Genomic DNA, 17,748 nt, shown 5'->3' on the forward strand with positions numbered 1-17,748 from the left:
AAGACAGCTCATAACAAATCATCTCTAATTTGACCTGAAGGCACAACTGTGTCTTGTTTCCTGGGGGATTAGGAAACTTGTCCTTGCTCAGTTTTTCTATGGAGATCTAAATAAGAATTTTCTGCTGTGGGAGAGATGAAGTCTGGCCACAGCAGATAGTAACTGTGTGGTACCAAGCCCACCACCTAGCCCTCTCTTTTCCTGACTGATGGCTCTGCTTTGGACAACCTCACCGTTTGGTCAGAGGATGTCTCAGGGTGGCAAGGCAGAAGCGCGTCCTGCTCCAGGCTCCATCCGTAGCAGTGATGGGCAGCAGCTTGTGCTTCGGCTCTTCCTTTGTCCAATTTCATTGCCTTCCTAGGCTGTTCTGCTGTTCTTTGTAGTTTTATTTTCAAACCTGTGTATGGGGCTCCACTAAAAAATCCTGTTAGACTCCAGCCTCTGTAACACTGTGGAACCTTGCAACAGCAAGCTCTGTTGCTCTCCAGGTATCTGCTAGGCTGGGAAAGAGCCGTATGGAAAGGAAGCCTTCAAACAATCCAGGTCTTGCTTATAGAACTGTGAACATCAGCTAGCTAAAGCCTAGTTAATGTCTATATTAAAGCTGTCCTGGGTGGAGGGATGAGCTGCCAAAAGCAAGCCAGAAGGAGAAAGGAGCAGCAGGGTCTGCACCAGCTGTCGTCCAGCTGCCAAGGAGACACTGTAGGAGCAGATGAAGAAACTGTCAGCTTTGAGTAGTACCCTCTTCTTCCTTCCCTGTTCCTGTCTAGCCACATTTGAGAAGTGTTAGCAAAATAAAGTTGCCCAGGGAAACATCAAAGAGGCATCCAGATGCTGTTTGCTCACTCAGGACCCAGAGGTGAGGTGACCAAAGACTAAGCAGTCTCCCGGAAGTCAGATTCCAACTTCATTCTGCTCACATGAGCCTGCCAGAGATGACTATTGACCTCAGTGGAGCTACTTTCTAAAGGACTGGCTTTTGGACAGTCTCATGATTTTGTGTTATTACAGGCTGGTATGAGGTAGTTGCTAAGACTCTTGCCTGGAGAATGGTCTGTTGTGGTAGTTGGTAAGTTAGGAATCAAGAGCATTCCCATGCCTGTGTTGGCTTCACTTTGTTCAAATCGACAGTTTTAAAATGGGAAATACTGGTCTCTATTGCCCTAAGGAGCATATATACAAGGATGTGCAGGATGGACCTGAGAACCACACTGGTGATGTGTATGTCTGCAGCCAAAGGAGGGAAATGCTTTTACGAATGTTTGAGAATAATCACTGTGCACCCATGGTGCTTATGTGTGGCAATGACTTGCGTAACTGCAACAGAAGACTCCAGCGCCATATGCGTTCCAACTTCTGTTTTAAGAAAAGCTCTTCTAGATCTTTTTTTTTTTTTTAAATCAACTTATGTCTTTCCTGGGAGTTTAATGCTGCATTTTCAGAGGGAGAAACCCCACCCTTACCCTCCGAGTTGCCAAGAACAGCTTTGAGCTCCCTTCCAGAGGCGCCTTATGTAGTATCAAGTGTCAATCCATGGTGAGCAGGCCCCAGCTATTTGAACAGGGGTTTGGGATGCACAGAAGGGAGCTGTGGCATAGAAATCCCCTCTAGAATATCTGTTTTTGGTAACAGATGGAGGTGTTTATGGATTTGGTCTGCTGAGAGATTTTGGATATTGGAGACTCTTAACCCCACCCCCCAAACTGCACCAGATGTAGGGTTTAGTAAATGCAGGGTTGTTTCTGTTCATTTTTCTGGTGCGGGAACTGTCTGGCTCATACCATGATGAAGCTCACTGCATTGCAGGAGACCTGGCTCTTTCTGTAGAGTGGCATGATTCCTTCCTACCCTGTACCCAGAAAGGGCTCATAGAAAAGTGATGTATCCACGGCTGTCGTGCTCAGGACCCTGCCTGTGCTGGCCGCCTCATGGCCTCTCTGAGAAGCTGCTGTGGTGGTGAGACAGGAGGAGGGCAGGGAGGAGGGCAAGCTTGCAGGATGGGAGATTGCAGTGCAATGATGGACTGGCAGTAACCTCCTCTCTCTGCTGCTTTGCCCATGAATGAGACTTAGCAAGTTGGCATAGCCTGTGGTGGTGATCAGGCCAGGTGCTTCGCCTGCCCTACAGACGGTTGCTGGGGAAGATGGACTTGTCGGTTGGAACATTAATCTGTCAGCCTCTTCCTCCTCTCTCTCTCTCTCTCTCTTTCTTTTCTTTTTTTTTTTTTTTTTTTTACAGCTCCCCAGAGTGCCCTTTTGTCCCCCAAACAATGCTACTTTGCAAATGCCAAAAGCAGCCAGTTGAACAAGGATCTTTTGAGCAGCGCTGCTACTTCTCCGCCCTCCCATCAGGCTGTGCAGAGGAAGAGGAGAAGAGAGGGGATTCAAATTAACCTTGCTCGGCTCTTTTTTTTTTTTTTTATTTTTCTTCCCTCTCCTCTGCACTTCTCCCTGCTTGCTTCCTCCCAGCCAAGCCCCTCTCCCATTGCCCTTTGCCTGCCTCTGTAGCAGATAATGTCTTCTCCTCCAGGTAGCTGTTACTGTTGTCCTCCAAAGGTATCTGTGTGCCTTGAAACCTAGCTGCCTCCAAAGAGAGCTGGCGTTATGGCTTTTATCTTCAGTGCTGGAAAACCGAATTTTTCCCTTTCTGTCTCTCTGAGTTTTCCCCCCCTAAGCTGCTCTGTTGACCCCCCCGCCTCCCACCCTGCTCTTCTCCAGCACCTTTGACCTCCTTTGAGGCGATGCATTTCAGTGTAAATGGTAATGGGGAGCTGATGCGAGATAAGAGGGGTGAAAGTGTAGCGGAGGAGCCATGTGTGCCAGTGGAAGAGAGCGAGGAGCAAGCAGGTGCTCTGTCTTAATCACTTCCTCTGCAAATGAATTGATTAAAAAAAAAAAACACAAAAAACAAACAACCCCCCCCAAAATCTAGTCTGCCCTGGCAGCGATGGAGTTCATTTGAGAGAGGAAGCAGCGGGGCTGGCTGAATGGCTAAAGAGGTAGACAGCGTTTTTATTTTATTTTATTTTTATTTCCTCTGCCTCCCCCCCCCCCCAACACACACACTGTGCCGAGCGATGGGGCTGGGGAGGAGGCAGAGGAGGCGACCGGCGTTGCCGGCTCTGGGACTGCTGCTTTGTGCCCGCGTTCGCTCGGCACAACAGCAGGGCTCTCACCGCTCGGCTTTCTTCGGCCAGCATAAATTAGCAGCTGGTGGAGTGGGGAGGCAGGAAGCAGAGATAGTTCAACAAGAAGGAAATAAAAATAAAATAAATAATAATAAAAAACAACCCCCAAGCCCCCGAGGCAAGCATGATGACAGTCGCTTTGAGAACCGCGAGTAGCTAAAGGCGATGTGGGAGGGTGATGGGAGCTGGTGACAGCGCGCAGGTAAATTTGGACCCTGCCATTTCAGGCACTGAATTCAGAGCGGGGAAGTGCAGGAGAGCCCAGAGGAAGAGGAAGGTAGCGAGGGAGGAACGGAGCAGGATTCGGAGAGACGCGCAGCAGGATTTCGGCAGCGGAGGGTCATCCTCTGCTGAAAGCAGGCTGTCTGCAGTGCGCTGCTCTCAGCAGGGGAAACAGCTATGAATGTTTTGTTTTCTCATTTATCCTTCAACGTGACATCCACGACGGAGGGATCAGAAGGGCACGGATGTAGCTTGCTGATCTGCCACTTGAGTTAGCGTTAGCTCTCTGTGCTGTTTTCTCCAGGGTCTTTACTGGCACGGCTCGGGTTGCGCTCGGCTACCCCTTTCTCTGGATGCATTTCACTGACTTGATCTGGTTTTGCTCACTGGGGGTGTAGTGAGATTTTTGAAGTCCTTTCTTTTCCTCCCCCAGCCTCCACCCCCATGTCTCCTCTCTGCTGAGCTGGCGTCAGACACTGAGGATGCAAAGACAAATACTCCTGACTAGGGGAGATTTTGGGGTAAGATTTCCCTTCTGGTTTGGCAGACTCCCTTTATCTACTGCTTGCTGTTGAAATTCTTTGTGCTGGAGCTTGGGAAGCAGAACCAGCAGGTGACCTCTAAATGCATCAGGCTTGCTTTAGGTGTCTATCCCTCTCCTTGTGCTCAGGTGTGCGGTGACAAGCTGGAGAATCGTGTCGTGGAGGTGTGCTGTCAGAGGCGAAGGGGTGCCTTCTGCATGGGAAAACAGAGGAAGGAAAAATGATGATAAACTGAATAGCTGCAAGAAGAGCAAGCGGGGATCCTTTCTTACCTGCTACGACCCCGTTGGTGTCCATACGCTGTAGGAATAGACCTTTTGGAAATTCAGCTGGGCAACTGGTTTTGAGTGTCTCGTGGGCTCCTGCTAATCTGGACAGCATCTCCTCACTTGGTTGAAATCAGAGCCGACCTGGGCTGCCTCCTGGGCACCTCGGCAGCCAAATCCCGTGCTTTTGGCTCTGCCTGCGGGCATCTTCCAAGCTACTGTTTGTGGCAGGGGCTTTGAGCCATGTGCTGTCAATATTGAGGAATTCTTTCCAGGAAGCATTTATTATTATTATTATTATTATTAATCTCCTTCTTAATTCAGCTCTGCAGCAGCTGCAGCATTACGATAAATAAATACACAAACCTGAGCAGCTCTGCTCAGCTCGACTTCTCCCGTTAGCTAAAGGGAGGCTGGGCTTGCTTGCTTCCAAATTTGAAAGATCGCTGTCGAGTGTGTCGTGGACTGTCCAACAAGTAATTCTTCACTAAACTCCTCCTGCCTTGGGCTGTCTTTTTCTCTTCCTCTGAGTCCTAGAGCTCCCTCCCCGCTCTCCCCTGCAGCTGATGAAGTGCATGGGGTGGTGAGTATGCGTAGGGTGGAGTATGTGTGAGCGCGCGGTTGGACGGGTGCCCACGGATGCCCGGGGGTGCCCGCTCGGACGTCGCGGGGGCGATGGCTTCGTTTGGGAAGCTGACGGAGTACTTCAACCTGAGGAAGTCGAGGAACGAGTTGCGCTCCGAGCGGCGGGGCAGCCGGCGCAGCGGCAGCTATTGCTGTAGTGTCACCGAGTGCAGGTATGGGGAGACAACTTGTCTGTCCTGCTGTCTGTCCCAGCCCATCAGTGTGTGTCCGGGGGGCAAAGTGGGTGTCTGTGGAGTATAGCTAGGGGAGAGCAGAGGGTTGGGAGCTGCAGTCTTTGGTGTTTTGGGTTTCCCCCCACCCCCCCCCATCTTCTGTGCCCTGGGATTGGGGAGGAGGTAGGCAGCAAGCTCAAAGCTTCTTGTAAAGTCTCTTGATTATTGCATGGGGTGTCTGAGCCTTGACAAACTCATTGCCTTGCGATGTCTGTGGAAGGCGCTGCGCTTTGGTGTCTGCGTCTCTGCTGAGAACATGTTCTGGGTGTTGACCGTGTGTCTTGGACATCTGCTCTGTGATTGCCTGCACGTATACCTGCTCGTCTCTGCCTTTTGCTTTCTGTGTCGTACCGCTGCGCCTGCCGTCTTCTTGCGCTGCCGAGGCTCCTGTGTCAAAATCACCCTTCCCTTTCTCAGCTTCTCCGTCACATGCAAAATATGCAGCTGCAGAGAGAGGAAGAAGTTGTTTGACAGCTGAAGTTCAAAGTGGGCGTATGTGTGTCTGCATGCACACACGCGGCATTAATGGAGTCTCTCATTTCCAGACGTGCAGCGACCAGGGTGAAGGCGGAGGGGTGGGAATAACCGGTAGCGTTCGTCTCCTTGCGTATTCCCTTGTAACCGTCCAAGGTTGTATGTTAAAAGGGTTGCTCTGGATTTATTGTTGGGAATGGGATGTAATGGTGAGATGCTCTTTTGTCTCCCCTCTTCCTCCCAGCCCCTCCTCGCAGGGAAGACAGATGTACAGTTCATTTTCAGAGTGTTTGCAATAGCAGTGTTGATTGAAATGGGGAATAAACTAGGGGCAGAGGAGAAGTGGCACTGTACTGACTGAAAATCCCCATGAAGCATGCTTTTCCCAATAGTAGAGTACTTGTGGTCACCACTAGAGACAGCAAGGCAATCCCAAGCTTCTAAGGATGTGATGCTTTTTTTTATTTTATTGTATATAAACACTACTATTACAGTTAGAGAACTGCTGTATGCCTGGGTGGTTTATTTCAAACTGCTCATCATGCTTATGGAGGAGAGAATTGCTAGTCCTTAATGCTGCTTGATCTTGATGGTTGGGTCTCTTGATGGGGCAGAGAGACAGACTTGCCAGCCAGAGAAGTGGTGGGTCCTCCCAAAAGCTGCCTCCTGACCTGCACAAGATGCCCCCCGTCCCTTCTGGAAGGGCACAGGTCTGCACAGAGACTAACTATGCTGGTGCCCCAGATCAGAGGGCTCACCTCAAGGGTGGTTCTTAGGTTTGCCACCCTCACATGTCGGCTCAGGGAAAGCCAAGCCTCTGTCAGCTTCAAAGGCTTATATTAAAAAATAGCCCTAAGATACCAGCTCACCTTCTTTCTTGGTATTTGAGCATTTCTTATTTTATAAAGGATATTAAAATGCAGATCAAAAAGGAGTTGGAGATTTGTGACATGTGCCCTTTCTGCTGCTCTCTGTGTCACTAAAGAGACAACGAGATGTTATGTGCTGTTGCTGTTACTGTCTTCTCTTCACTTGGACTTCGGCGGAGATAGTCGTGTCTTCCCTGCTTGCTCAAAACAAGGAGTGTTTCATCCTGAAGTTCAGAAGAACTCATAGTTGAGCTAAGAATTTGATTCTGCTCTTTGATGATGTGACACTGGGGAAGACTAACACTGTAATCCAGCTATTAAGGTGTAAACCCCGATTTCAGCCCACACATTTGCTGTGCTTCGGAAAGGACAGGTTTGCAGGTGTTACCGAGTTTGTGATGTTCCTGGGGTTTGCAGGTGTTACCAAGTTTGTGATGTTGCTGGGGTTTGCTGATGTGCAGCCAAGTGCTATGTGTGTAACAAGGATGTGCCATGTTTTGGCTTCTCCCTGACATTAGGGAGATGAGATGATGTTTCTGGGACTCTACACTCTATTGATACCCCATACAAGGATGCTAGAGTCTTGAAGCTTTGTATTTCACAGGGGCTGGGGAGCAGTTTCCCTTGTGAAGGAGATGTCATGATGCTGTCTTGGCTATGGGATATTAGTCATGAAGTTGACATTGCTGGTATGTAGCTCACATACCAAACCTTCTGGGGTGATACTGGCTATGGACACATTTAAGTGCTTCCGTGGTATAGAAGTGTGACTAATGGTGTGTGGATGTGGTTACCAGGAGTAGAACCTTCTCCAGTGTGTCCAGGTGGTACCAATGTAGTGATAAAATGTGTGTATGCAGACTGGGGCCTGAACCAGATTGGAAATGGGACAATGGAGTCTGAGTCAAAGGGGTTTGTGCTCTCCTTCCTCCTTTGTGCATCTTCCAGCGCTTGTTACCTTTCTCTGAGGTGGCTGGGTGACTGCATGGATGAACTCATTCCATGCCTAGCATTTATATTCCCAGTGTTACTGACTCCATGAGTGATAAGGCCCCCTGAGTACATGTGGAGATGCTGTGCCTGTTCCCTTGATTGCATGAGATTGATTATGGAAGTAAAAATAAGTACTGATTGAATCACACGATGCTTTTGAAATCAGTGTCACATTTCACCCAACCTACTTGAAGTATTGCCTGATATTTTTCCAATATTTGTACAATTTGAGGAGCACCAGTTGAGACCGCCATCCCAAGCTGAACTGACCAGAAAGACAAATACTTTAGAAACTGAATTCCTAAAAAAAAAACAGCCAAAACCCCTGAAAGTCTGTTTTTCCTCATATGTGGCCCTGTCTTCTCTCTAGGTAGGGCTTTTTCTAGCTCTTTTGAGCAACATTCTGTTTTTATTTTATTTCTTGATGCTAATGAGGGAAAAATAAAGAAATGTGATGCTCAGACCCCTCCATTTTCATCTACCTGTTAGGATGGAGATATGGGAGATCCTTCATCCTGGGTTTCCCTAGTGGACGTCTTAACAGGCTTTCTGGAGTCTTGCCCTGGCCTTTGCATGGTTCAGGGCAACAAGGCACCAGCTGCTCCTCTTCCTAAAGTCTTTTTGCCCATTGGGACCACAGCAAACAAATTTAAAGGTGTGCACTAATTGGAGTTACTCTTCTAAATGTGATGGCTCCACTCATCTTCATAGGAGTTGGCAGCTATTAGTACATGTAGAGTTGTGGTCTTAAGTAATCTACCTGTGTTTTTAAGCTATGCCTGCAGATAAAGCAACACATTTGTGGGTGTTTGAGGAGATCTGTTGCATTAGGGAATTTTTGTTGCGGTCAGCAGGGCTCAGACTTGTGCTGGGAGAAGGAACCCTGCCATAGCATTGTTTCTTCCCATGTGCAGGTGCTACCGGCCAAGCTGTGTGTGATCTTTGTAGACTCTGTTCAGGCTTATTACATGCCCTCTGCCCTTCTGCTCCATTGTGACCTGTGGTACTGTGTATTTTCAGTCCACAGAGCTTTGTCAGGGCTCTCCTGTGTCAGTTGGAGGTTTTTTCAACCTGAGACTTGTTAGTTGTGCTCAGTGAGAGGATAGATGTTTTACTATGGTGTTGTGGTGTTGGCCCATTTCTTAAAATCAAATGGGCTGTCACATCTCCAGGGGCTGTGGACATCAGAGGGTATCCCCATGCCCATAAGCACCAGCTTGTCCTGATGCTAATGACTGAGCAGAACTATATCAGCCTGTACCAATCGCAGAAATACGTGTAAGTGATTTACTTGCAAGAAGTTACTGCAGTCTAGTAAAGCCTTAACAGACAAGCCAGATGTTCAACTTCCTTGGCTTTCATGGAGTTTCATTGGTTTGTGTAAGGTGAAGGCTCGGATCATTGAAGATGTTGACCTCTGCAGCTCAGAGTCTTATCTCATGGTGCCAGTATTAGCGCATTCATCCTGAGCACCCTGCATGTTGGCAGGATGGGTTGGAGATTCTGCTTTTGGCACAGAGGAATAATGAGAGTAACAGGCAGATTATACAAAATAGCATACATTTCTTTAATTTTAAATTGAAAATGCAGCACAACTGATTCCAGATTTGTGCAGCTTTCAAAATTGGATCAGAAAAATGAGGAAGGCTATTATCTGTAGCTGAGTTGAGAAAACAGAGTTGTTCTGCTTTGTATGCTTGGACAGAAGGAAACTTTAGGAAAAGCTGAAGTTTTCAGAAGCAGACTGGTGCTTTTCCAGGCTGTTCTTCTTAGCCGACTCTGCCTAGCGAGGAATTAGTCTTGCAAACTTGTGGACTGAGGTCCTGGGCACTTGCAGTGTTTCTGGAAGCAAGTGGATCCAATCTAATGTCGTTTGATGGAGGGAAAGCTTTCTGGAGAATTTCTTGAGGAGACTTTTAAAGCTGGTCTCAACCGAAGTGAAATGCTGTCAAAGCAGTTCTCCAACGATACCAGTCCTTTCCCTAGATCTGTGACTAGTAACGGTAACAAATGCTGTCTCATTAAAAATCCCAAATACCATCCAGGGATGACATTCAAGAGAGACAAAGCCCACTTCAAGACTGTTTGATTTAGTGGCTTTCTCTCTTGGCCCAGGATCATTTTTGTATACGTCTGCTCAGCTAGCATCCAGAGGCCGACTCGTTTCCTCTTTCAGTAACCCTCATCTCTCCCCTGCTGCACTCCTTTGTGTTCCCTAGCCCCCAGTAAGGTCTCTGCAGAGGGTCTTTGATGTGCTCGTGTTGAAGACACTGTCCTGGTTGTGGTAAATGGGATTGCTCAAGAGTGGCCCTAGTGCAGGGAAAGAGGGAGGAGAGATTTATGCCTGGGCTTAGATTTCAGAGTTTCCTTCCAGGGGAGACCTTTGGCCTTCTGGTTTGAGACAGTAGAACCGAAGACACGTGAAATCTTCAGAGACAAAGAGCTTATTCTCACAAATTGTATTTTCTGTGGGCTCCAGGAGAGGAGCTGTTAGTTTCACATGCTGGTTGGTTGGATTGCAGTGGAGCTAGGCTGGATCTGTGGTGCTGTGATGTAGCAAGACTTGCTGCCAAGGGAAAGATTTGAATGATCAAGAGCTATGAATCCTTGTTCTTAGAAAAACATCTTCAGTGCATTTGTAACTACTGTTCCTTTCACTTTTCCCCCAAACCTGTGGGTGATGGCAGTGGTTTGATGCATTTTCCTTGATTTGATGCATTCTCCTTGATGCACTGGGCATAAATGGAAGATTTCATTGTCTAGGGCTTGCAGGAGTGACCTATGTGGGAGGAAGCCCGTCACAGCTGATTCCAGCTGGCTGCAAAACTGATGGAAACAACCCATCGCTCATCAAAGCATTGCTACTCAGAGGAGGCCATGGCACTCCTGTGCAGACAGATTTAAAAAAGAGTGGGAACTGACTGCAAAAGAAGTGATGCTCTTGGGGGACGTGGAGAAGACACGTAGAAGGAGACACTGTTGAGGATACGGTTGGAGACGTGCTCTTGGAAGAGGACATACATCCCTGAGGGATGATAACTGCTGGTGACCCACATCGAGGTGAGGACACCCTCAGGGACTTTGGTCGTGGGTGATCTGCATCGAGATGGGAAGCCTTGGAGGATTTGGGCCCTCAGGCAACCCATGTCAGGGTGGGGGCACCCCAAGGGATACCCATGGTTGGTGCAGAGATGCATGTGACCCACACTGATGCGAGGAAAAATCATTAAAAAGCACTAATTAACCACCCATCCATCATTTCACCAAAGGAATTGGCATAGACTGAGTGTAAGGGGCAGCAAAACCAAGGGGAGTTGAGCCTAGGAAAAAGAGACGAGATGTTTGGCTTAAGATGAGCTGCGGAGGTGGGAGTAAGGATGTTAGCTAAAGTTCTTGCTTAGTTGTTTGTTTTTCTTTTTTTTTCCTTAATACCCAAATTGGTAATTGGAAGTTGATGTTAACTGGCAATGAAAAGTCATGCAGAAGATCAAGAGCAGTCGAACCTGTTTTGCCTCTGTCATTAGGATAATTTCCAGCCGAAGGGACAGTGCCCTGGGCTCTGCTTTTCCACTTGCTGTGTTAACACACTGTGGCTTTGGGTGTCCCTGTTGCTCCATTGGAGTGTGTTCTGGGCCTCTTTGGAGGTTGGGCCAAAGAATTGCTTTTTGCAATAGGGAGCTATTAGCTCATCCTTTGGTATTTTTCACATGAACATCCTGGTTTATGTTTCTGGCTGTGGAGTTTGATGGACTTAGAGGTGGGTGAGTGGGGAGGAATAGTGAGTGTTTTCCTGCTGGGATTTTGCTTGGTTGTTTTGGGGTATTTAAAAATACCTCTTCAGCTCTGGCAGTATGTCTGTGTTAAAGCATACAGTCGTGATGAGGAAGAGGGGGAACTGGCAAGTTCTGGAGCCATAAAACTGTAATGAGGGGAAAAAAAAAATCCTGTGTTAGCCTCACAGAGTATGGTATAGATTAAAAAATAGGCACATCTTCCACCTCTGGCTTACAAAAAACCCTTGAAACATGTCCCTCACTGAAACAGCACATTTCAGTGATGCTGACTTCCTCAAGCTTGTTGGGGATGAGCTACTACCTCATAGTGACTAAAGCATGAATTTGGCCAGGATATAACAGTTTATGTCTTCCCTGCTGTTAAAGGCCTGCAGAACATGGCTCAGGAGCTTCATGTCTTAGCTTGAAGGTGTATGTACAATCCAAGCAGAGAGACAGAGGCTCAAGGTTGTTCTGTGTACCTGCCCGCAATGTTTAGTCCTGAAAATATGCATGGACTGTTCTTCCAGGGTACTGTGTCTGTAACTCGAGCTGGCTAAGAGATTTTAAACAAACGGTAAAACTTTGCCCCAAATAGCATCTCTAAGGGACACTGAAGTTCTATCACAAAGTGGCTGGTAGTTTGACCGACTTCCTCATTTCTTTTTTGACATGTTTTGAATGAAACCTTTTAATGTCCAAATGATATTTCTATGTGGAAAGATACCTGTGTTTTGAAAGAGAAAACAAACAAGGAGCTTGGATGTTTTGAAAGTTGTGTTTTGGACTGAGTGAAAAGTTTCCACCTGAATTTAATAAAAAAAAAATAAATTGTTTATGGCAATTGAGGGTCAATTGACCCTCCCAGCTCTGACATGTACCTTGCCTGATGAAAGGCTAGCAAAAGAATGTGTGGTGCATGTATTTGCATTTTTGCTGCAACACATTGTAACCCAGAAAAACATAATTTTAATGCAAGCGGTGACTGTCCATTGCTGTTATGTGGGAATATTCCATGTTGATGTCTAACTAGGCCAACCTTGAAATAAACTCCTAAATCCATCGTTAGTGATTCAGATAGCAATGACCTGCTTTGCAGAAGTGCTGAGCGCTCATTAATCCTGTTGATATTAACAAGCAGCAGCTGCTCAGCATCTTTACGACTTAGTACTCCTTGATCGTGCATCCAGGCAAGAGTAAGGAAAAGAGCTTTAGGAGTCTGGGCTGAAAATTTTAGCTGCAGTGTTTCTTTCAAATGGAGATGCACCAAGTCAGGTGTTTTGGTGCAGTTTGCAGGGTGCCATACAAGGGTGGCAACTGCATGGCTGGATGACTGTCCTCCCAGTACAGCTTGCATATTGTTGGGCGAGGCTTGCTTGAAAATGGGTGTATCACTGCAACTTTTTTTCTCTGTATATTCTGTCCATTTAGCTAGCACCTTTTGTATAGGTAGTCTTAGATCACAGCCTTGTAGCCCATGGTTGCGGCTATCGGGGTGGCCGGCTGCCTCTTAGCATTTGCAGCTCGTTCCTTTATCCTTATGAATTCTATGATGGTGGTGTGGTGTGAAGTGAAAGACCACATCTTCTTCCCCAATTGCTATATCCTCAGGAAGTACAGGTATTAAATCCTTAGTGTCTCAAGAATATGACAAGCCATCAGACATAGCTTGCTCTGTTTCATGAGCAGAGTGATGGTACCAAGGGAGGAAATGACATTTAGCTGTTGTTGCCTGATTGAGCTGGCTGGGCTTTGCATATTAAACCTAAAGAGGCTTTTTAGGTTTTCTCTCAGAGACTTTTTTCTCTGTTGTTTGTATCACTCTGTAGTCGTGATCTAGCAGGAAGGAGTTTGGGGGAAAGCGTAGAGTTTTCCAGTGAACGCATACTTGTATCAGGTCTTCCTTCACTTATCTGAACCCAACAAGTCCTGGCCTTGCTCCATGAAGGTTTCTGTGAGCTGAGCGGGATGGCTGGGAGCTCTCATTCCTGTCTATCCCACAGGCACATGCAAAGCAGTGGGAGTGCAAGTACTATTTTTCCCTTGGCAGATCAATTTTTTGTTTTGAGCTTACATCTGTCCTTGGAGGATTCAGGACTGCTTTTGGTTGGGTTGTTTTTGAGGGCACAGTAGATTCTGCTCTTTGAAAGTGCTGAGGGCTACATGTGCATGTCATGGCTCACTTGCTAGGTGCCACGTGTGCCCGTTACATTACATTAACTCCATGGTTGGCAAACCAAATGCTTGAGAAAGGAGTTGTCTAGATGTGCCAGGTCATTCATGGGAGGAGAGATGCAGATACCATCTGAAGGCTGGAGCTTTTATATGTGTGCAGAACACATCTGGGGTTGATTCCCAGCCGTTTGGGGAGCTGTGGTGCCATTGTACAGCCAACATTCAGCAAGGCCAGGTGCAACTATGATCTAGTTGCTGTACACATCCAACATCTCACTTTGCTTGTGCCATGCCTGGTGCACGGCCTGTGTATGCGTTTCCAATTGCAGCATGTAGTAACAAGGTCACAGCTCTGCAGCATGCTCCTACTCTCAGACAAGGGCTGCTGGGTCTGTCCTTGCACTCATGGTCATTGTATCAGACCCTATTATGTTAGCAGTGAGAAGTGGCATAAAAAAAGCCGCTTATGGCTTACTTTACTGGTCATCTCTGCCTTTAGATACTCCTGAAATGCAGAGCTTGCCTTTGTGGCTGTGGGTAGAAGAGTATTTAACACATCTCCCATAAAGGCACATGCACACATGGACCCTAAGTGCTGGCTGGAGGGTTCAAGTGTTCTAGATCTGATTTTTCAGACAGGCCAGAAAAGCATATCTTAGCATCCCCTGTCTAGCTTTGGAGGCCATGTTGCATAGAAAGCTAAATGATGTGATTTCACCCAATTTTCTTCCTTTATCCCTAGCTTCTGGCCTCCTTTTGAAGGCTAATCTTTAGGACAGGAGATGAGGTTGGAAGCCAATTATTTTTCACACAAGCTGAAGCTAATTTTTGCCTGGAAGCTTATTTTTTTTGCAGAAAATTGATAATCATGTGGGATTGCCTTTATTTCGGAACCAGGTTGGAGTGGGTAGCAGGAAGTGGAGGAAGATTTAAATTGGTATTAAGGGGAATTACATACGTAGCATGACTTCAGAAAACTCCTTCAGCAGAAAGTCTTGGCCTGTGAGTCACGGTTGCTAGAAAGACTGTTTGATTCTTCATTCACCCGCTGTTTTGGCACTGAGTCACAACTGGGTGGGTGTGCAGGTAGAAAACAGAAGCTCCAGCACTACGCACGGGGATCTGCACATAGAGGAGAAGGAAGGAAGTGATTTCATTCAGGAGATATGAATTTTAACAGCTTTTAATAAAAGTTGTGGCTGGCAAGGGGGAAATTTCTGAATGGATGGAGGGGGCAGGGCTGCCACCGCTTGCTGCTTTCAAGCTGCTCTGCCTCTGTGGGGCAGCTCGCCAGGTTGCTTGTGGGTTGTGTGGGAGAAAGAAGGTGGTCTGTGTCCTGGGCTCCATAGCACGGGATGCTTTTCTTGCATTGCTTCTGGGGTACACACCACTCTCCTGCTGGGAGTCGAGTGTAGGTTCACTGGGAGTCAGGCCTTGCTGGGAGGCCTGACTATGCCCTGTGCCAGATTTTGGGGAGAAATCCAGCTGCAGCAGCAGCACTTTCCTTCAGAGGAGAACGAAAGGGCTTTGTGTGCCCATGCGCCTGGATAAGGTGTCTCCTCTGGGTGGCATGCAAAGAGCTTGTGGAGACAACAGTGGTGCTCAATGGGTGCCCAAAGGGGCTGGGCAAGCAGAGAGGAGATGCTATGCTGATTCAGAGGAGTCAGAGCAGAGGTTATCATCTAACTATCATCCTGCTGGTGCACGCAACAATTTCTCGTGTGCCGGCAGCTTGGGTGCGGAAATGTCAGCTCTGCTGGCTAGGAGCTAGCAGTGGGACGGCCGCTCAGGCAGAGCAGAGGAAGGACTTTTCATGATGCCAGTCATGAAGTATAGCTTCAATCATGAAGCTTCCTGTAGTATTTTTGTCCTTGGATGCCCAAGGACCTGCAGAGAGCTAAGTGCCCTACCCTGGTCCCTACGTGAGGATGGGAGATCTGAGGTGGAACAGTGAAGCGTCCTGCCCAGGATCACCTTTGCCTGGGTGGCTGAACCGGAGCAGAGAGATGAACTCTCGGCTCCTGGAGCTGCTGTTGGTGCTGTGCCTGCTAAGTTGCACTGCCGCCTCCTCACCTCAGCTCATCCACGTGCTGTTGCTATTCCAGGAAGCAGGACAGGCTTTAATAGCAGGAGCTGGAGCCAAAGCAAGCTGCAGAGGTGGGTAGGGAGGAAGAGGAGGCATGCATGTCTTCGGTTACAGCTGTCCAGCTGAGTGAGCCAAGCACCTCCCTGGGAAATGTTCAGAGGGGGTCCATTATGTCCTTTGAACTCCTTGCTAGGGGAGCTGCAAGCTTCTAGGAGGAGGGGCTGGATCCCTTGTGACCTTCTCCTGGGGAAGGTGTGATGTGAGGGGAGTTTCTGAGAAGTAGGAGAGAGGATTTGGTTAGGTTTAGCTCAGTTGGTTAGAACGTGGTGCTAATAATGCCAAGGTCATGAGTTCAATCCCCAAATGGGCCAGTCATTTGAGGGTTGGACTTAGATGATCTCCAGAGGCCCCTTCCAACCTTACCAATTCTATGATTCTATGATTTGGGTTGACAAGCAACTCTTTGCTGGACCCAGGATGAAACACTTCAAAGAGGAAAAGAAAAAAGGAAGCTTTTGTTTAGAATATTTCAAATGGGAAAAGCAGAATACTTTAATTATTTAAAAGTCAAAGCATTTTTTCTTCTACTTTTTTTTTCTCTCCCTGCAGGAATAGTTGGCAGTTGTACAAATTTATGCAAAATCTTTTTATTTTGCGCTTTTTCACTGGGAAAGAGAGTACAGGGAAAAATAAGCAGTTTTTTCTAGTTAGCTGGTCAGCACTGGGGGAACCAAGTCCCTGGCAGGAACATAGCCTGCTGTTAACCCTTGCCATTTCCCGTGGGTACCGCTGCGGGGATGCCTGGTGGCCCTCCCAAGGTCCTGGTGCTAGGAGCATCCGTGCCATCTTACAACCGGGTGTTTGCTCTTCAGAAGCAACCACCTCTCTGAATGGAGCTGGTATTTGTGTGCACTGGCAAATCTGTTATTCAGTACCTGTTATTGGTTTGTGCATGGAATTGAAGTGACAACCTCTGTCTAAGAGGCGAAATTCCCACCTGTGTTTTACCTTTTTTTTAAATGTGTTTTAATGTGTGCTAATCCATGTTGTTTATACTTGTGAAAAACTGAAAAGATTCAGTGCATTTTTCCTGTTATTTTACAGAACAAATAGCTAAAATCTTGATTATGCAAGGACTCTTTTCTGATGCATGTTATGGGACTCTTCAGAGGCATACCCATGCCTCATACCCGTGAGTTTACAGGGGATTGTCACTTAAAGTTCTAGAAAACACATGGGTCATTTTTTATTCCTAGCACCTAGATGACCTTCTAAAGCATAAAAATGGTATTGCATTAGGATTGATGAAGAACAGAGACTGTATTCATCTTGGGACAACTCCTTGTTGAAGAAATTCCCAGTCTGTTCTTATCTGGGATGGGCTGCTTGGGATTTTATCCTCCAGTCATCTTCAATTTGTACAGGATCAGTGCAGACGGCTCCAACTTCCTTCTGCACAAACTACCCAGCAGCCGACAGAAGAACATTATCTGGGGAACAAGTAGAGAAAATGTGTTTCTTCAGTCACAGAACGTAATTCTTGCTAATCTTACCGTTAGCCCCTCAGCGGCATGTTGCTAAATTATGTACAAAGTTGTTAGGTAGAGGAAGAAAGAAAATGTGAGCTGTGAGCTGAAGGACTGCTAACTATGGAGAAAGGTGGCAATGGAGAACTGGGTTTCAGAAGGAGTGTTGTTTCATTTTGCTAATGAAAGTGCAGAGTGAGGCTGTGAAGTAAGCAACCATGTTAGCTTTGCAACCTTAAAATAGTCTATTTTCTCAAAAAAGGTAGGGAGAGCAGGAGGTTATTCCAGCTGGGACCATTTTAGGTAATGCTTTTCCTTCTGATGGGCAGCAGAGACTGCAAGCAGATGGTTCACCTTGCAGAACCCATCTTTGCCACTTCCTCTGGGGGAGTTCTGCTGAACTCACCCTTTTGTCACAGCTAACTTGGCAACTAGCAACCTGCCTATGTTCTTGGGTAGAAATGAGACGTTTCTGAGACTTGCTTCTCAGGCTTCCCAAGGGCTGAGACCTGCAGAATAGCCCCAAGGTGAGATGGTCCCCTCTGGCTGAAACTAGACGTGAAGTGGAGGCAACTGTAGAGACCCATTCAGCACAAAGCCATCATAGAAGACAAGTTTCTTGCTTTTTGTGCTGGTGGTGATGTGCAGAGTGGCCTTGAGGTCGCCTGAGGTTAAGATGTGAGTCTGTTAGGAAGGAAGCAAGTATTTGACCGCTTTTGCCTTGCCTCCATGCTCTGGTAACTGGAGCGTTGATCAAAACACTCTAGTAGGTAGACCA

The 17,748-nt window shown here is 47.2% G+C and overlaps 1 protein-coding gene across 4 annotated transcripts in view; it reads left to right on the plus strand.

The window, feature by feature from the left end:
- LOC134147309 (ankyrin repeat and fibronectin type-III domain-containing protein 1-like) overlaps positions 1 to 17,748 on the plus strand; it is a 302,508-nt gene that overhangs the window by 55,512 nt on the left and 229,248 nt on the right. The window contains exon 1 of one of the 4 annotated variants that reach the window (XM_062588345.1): positions 3,923 to 3,930. The exons of the other annotated variants lie outside the window; for them this stretch is intronic. The gene's annotated coding sequence lies outside the window, so the exon portion shown is untranslated. Of the gene's footprint in view, positions 1 to 3,922; positions 3,931 to 17,748 lie in introns of those variants that run through there. 4 annotated transcript variants of the gene reach the window in all.

This window comes from Rhea pennata, chromosome 15 (genome assembly GCF_028389875.1).
Source record: "Rhea pennata isolate bPtePen1 chromosome 15, bPtePen1.pri, whole genome shotgun sequence".
Classification (NCBI taxonomy): domain Eukaryota; kingdom Metazoa; phylum Chordata; class Aves; order Rheiformes; family Rheidae; genus Rhea; species Rhea pennata.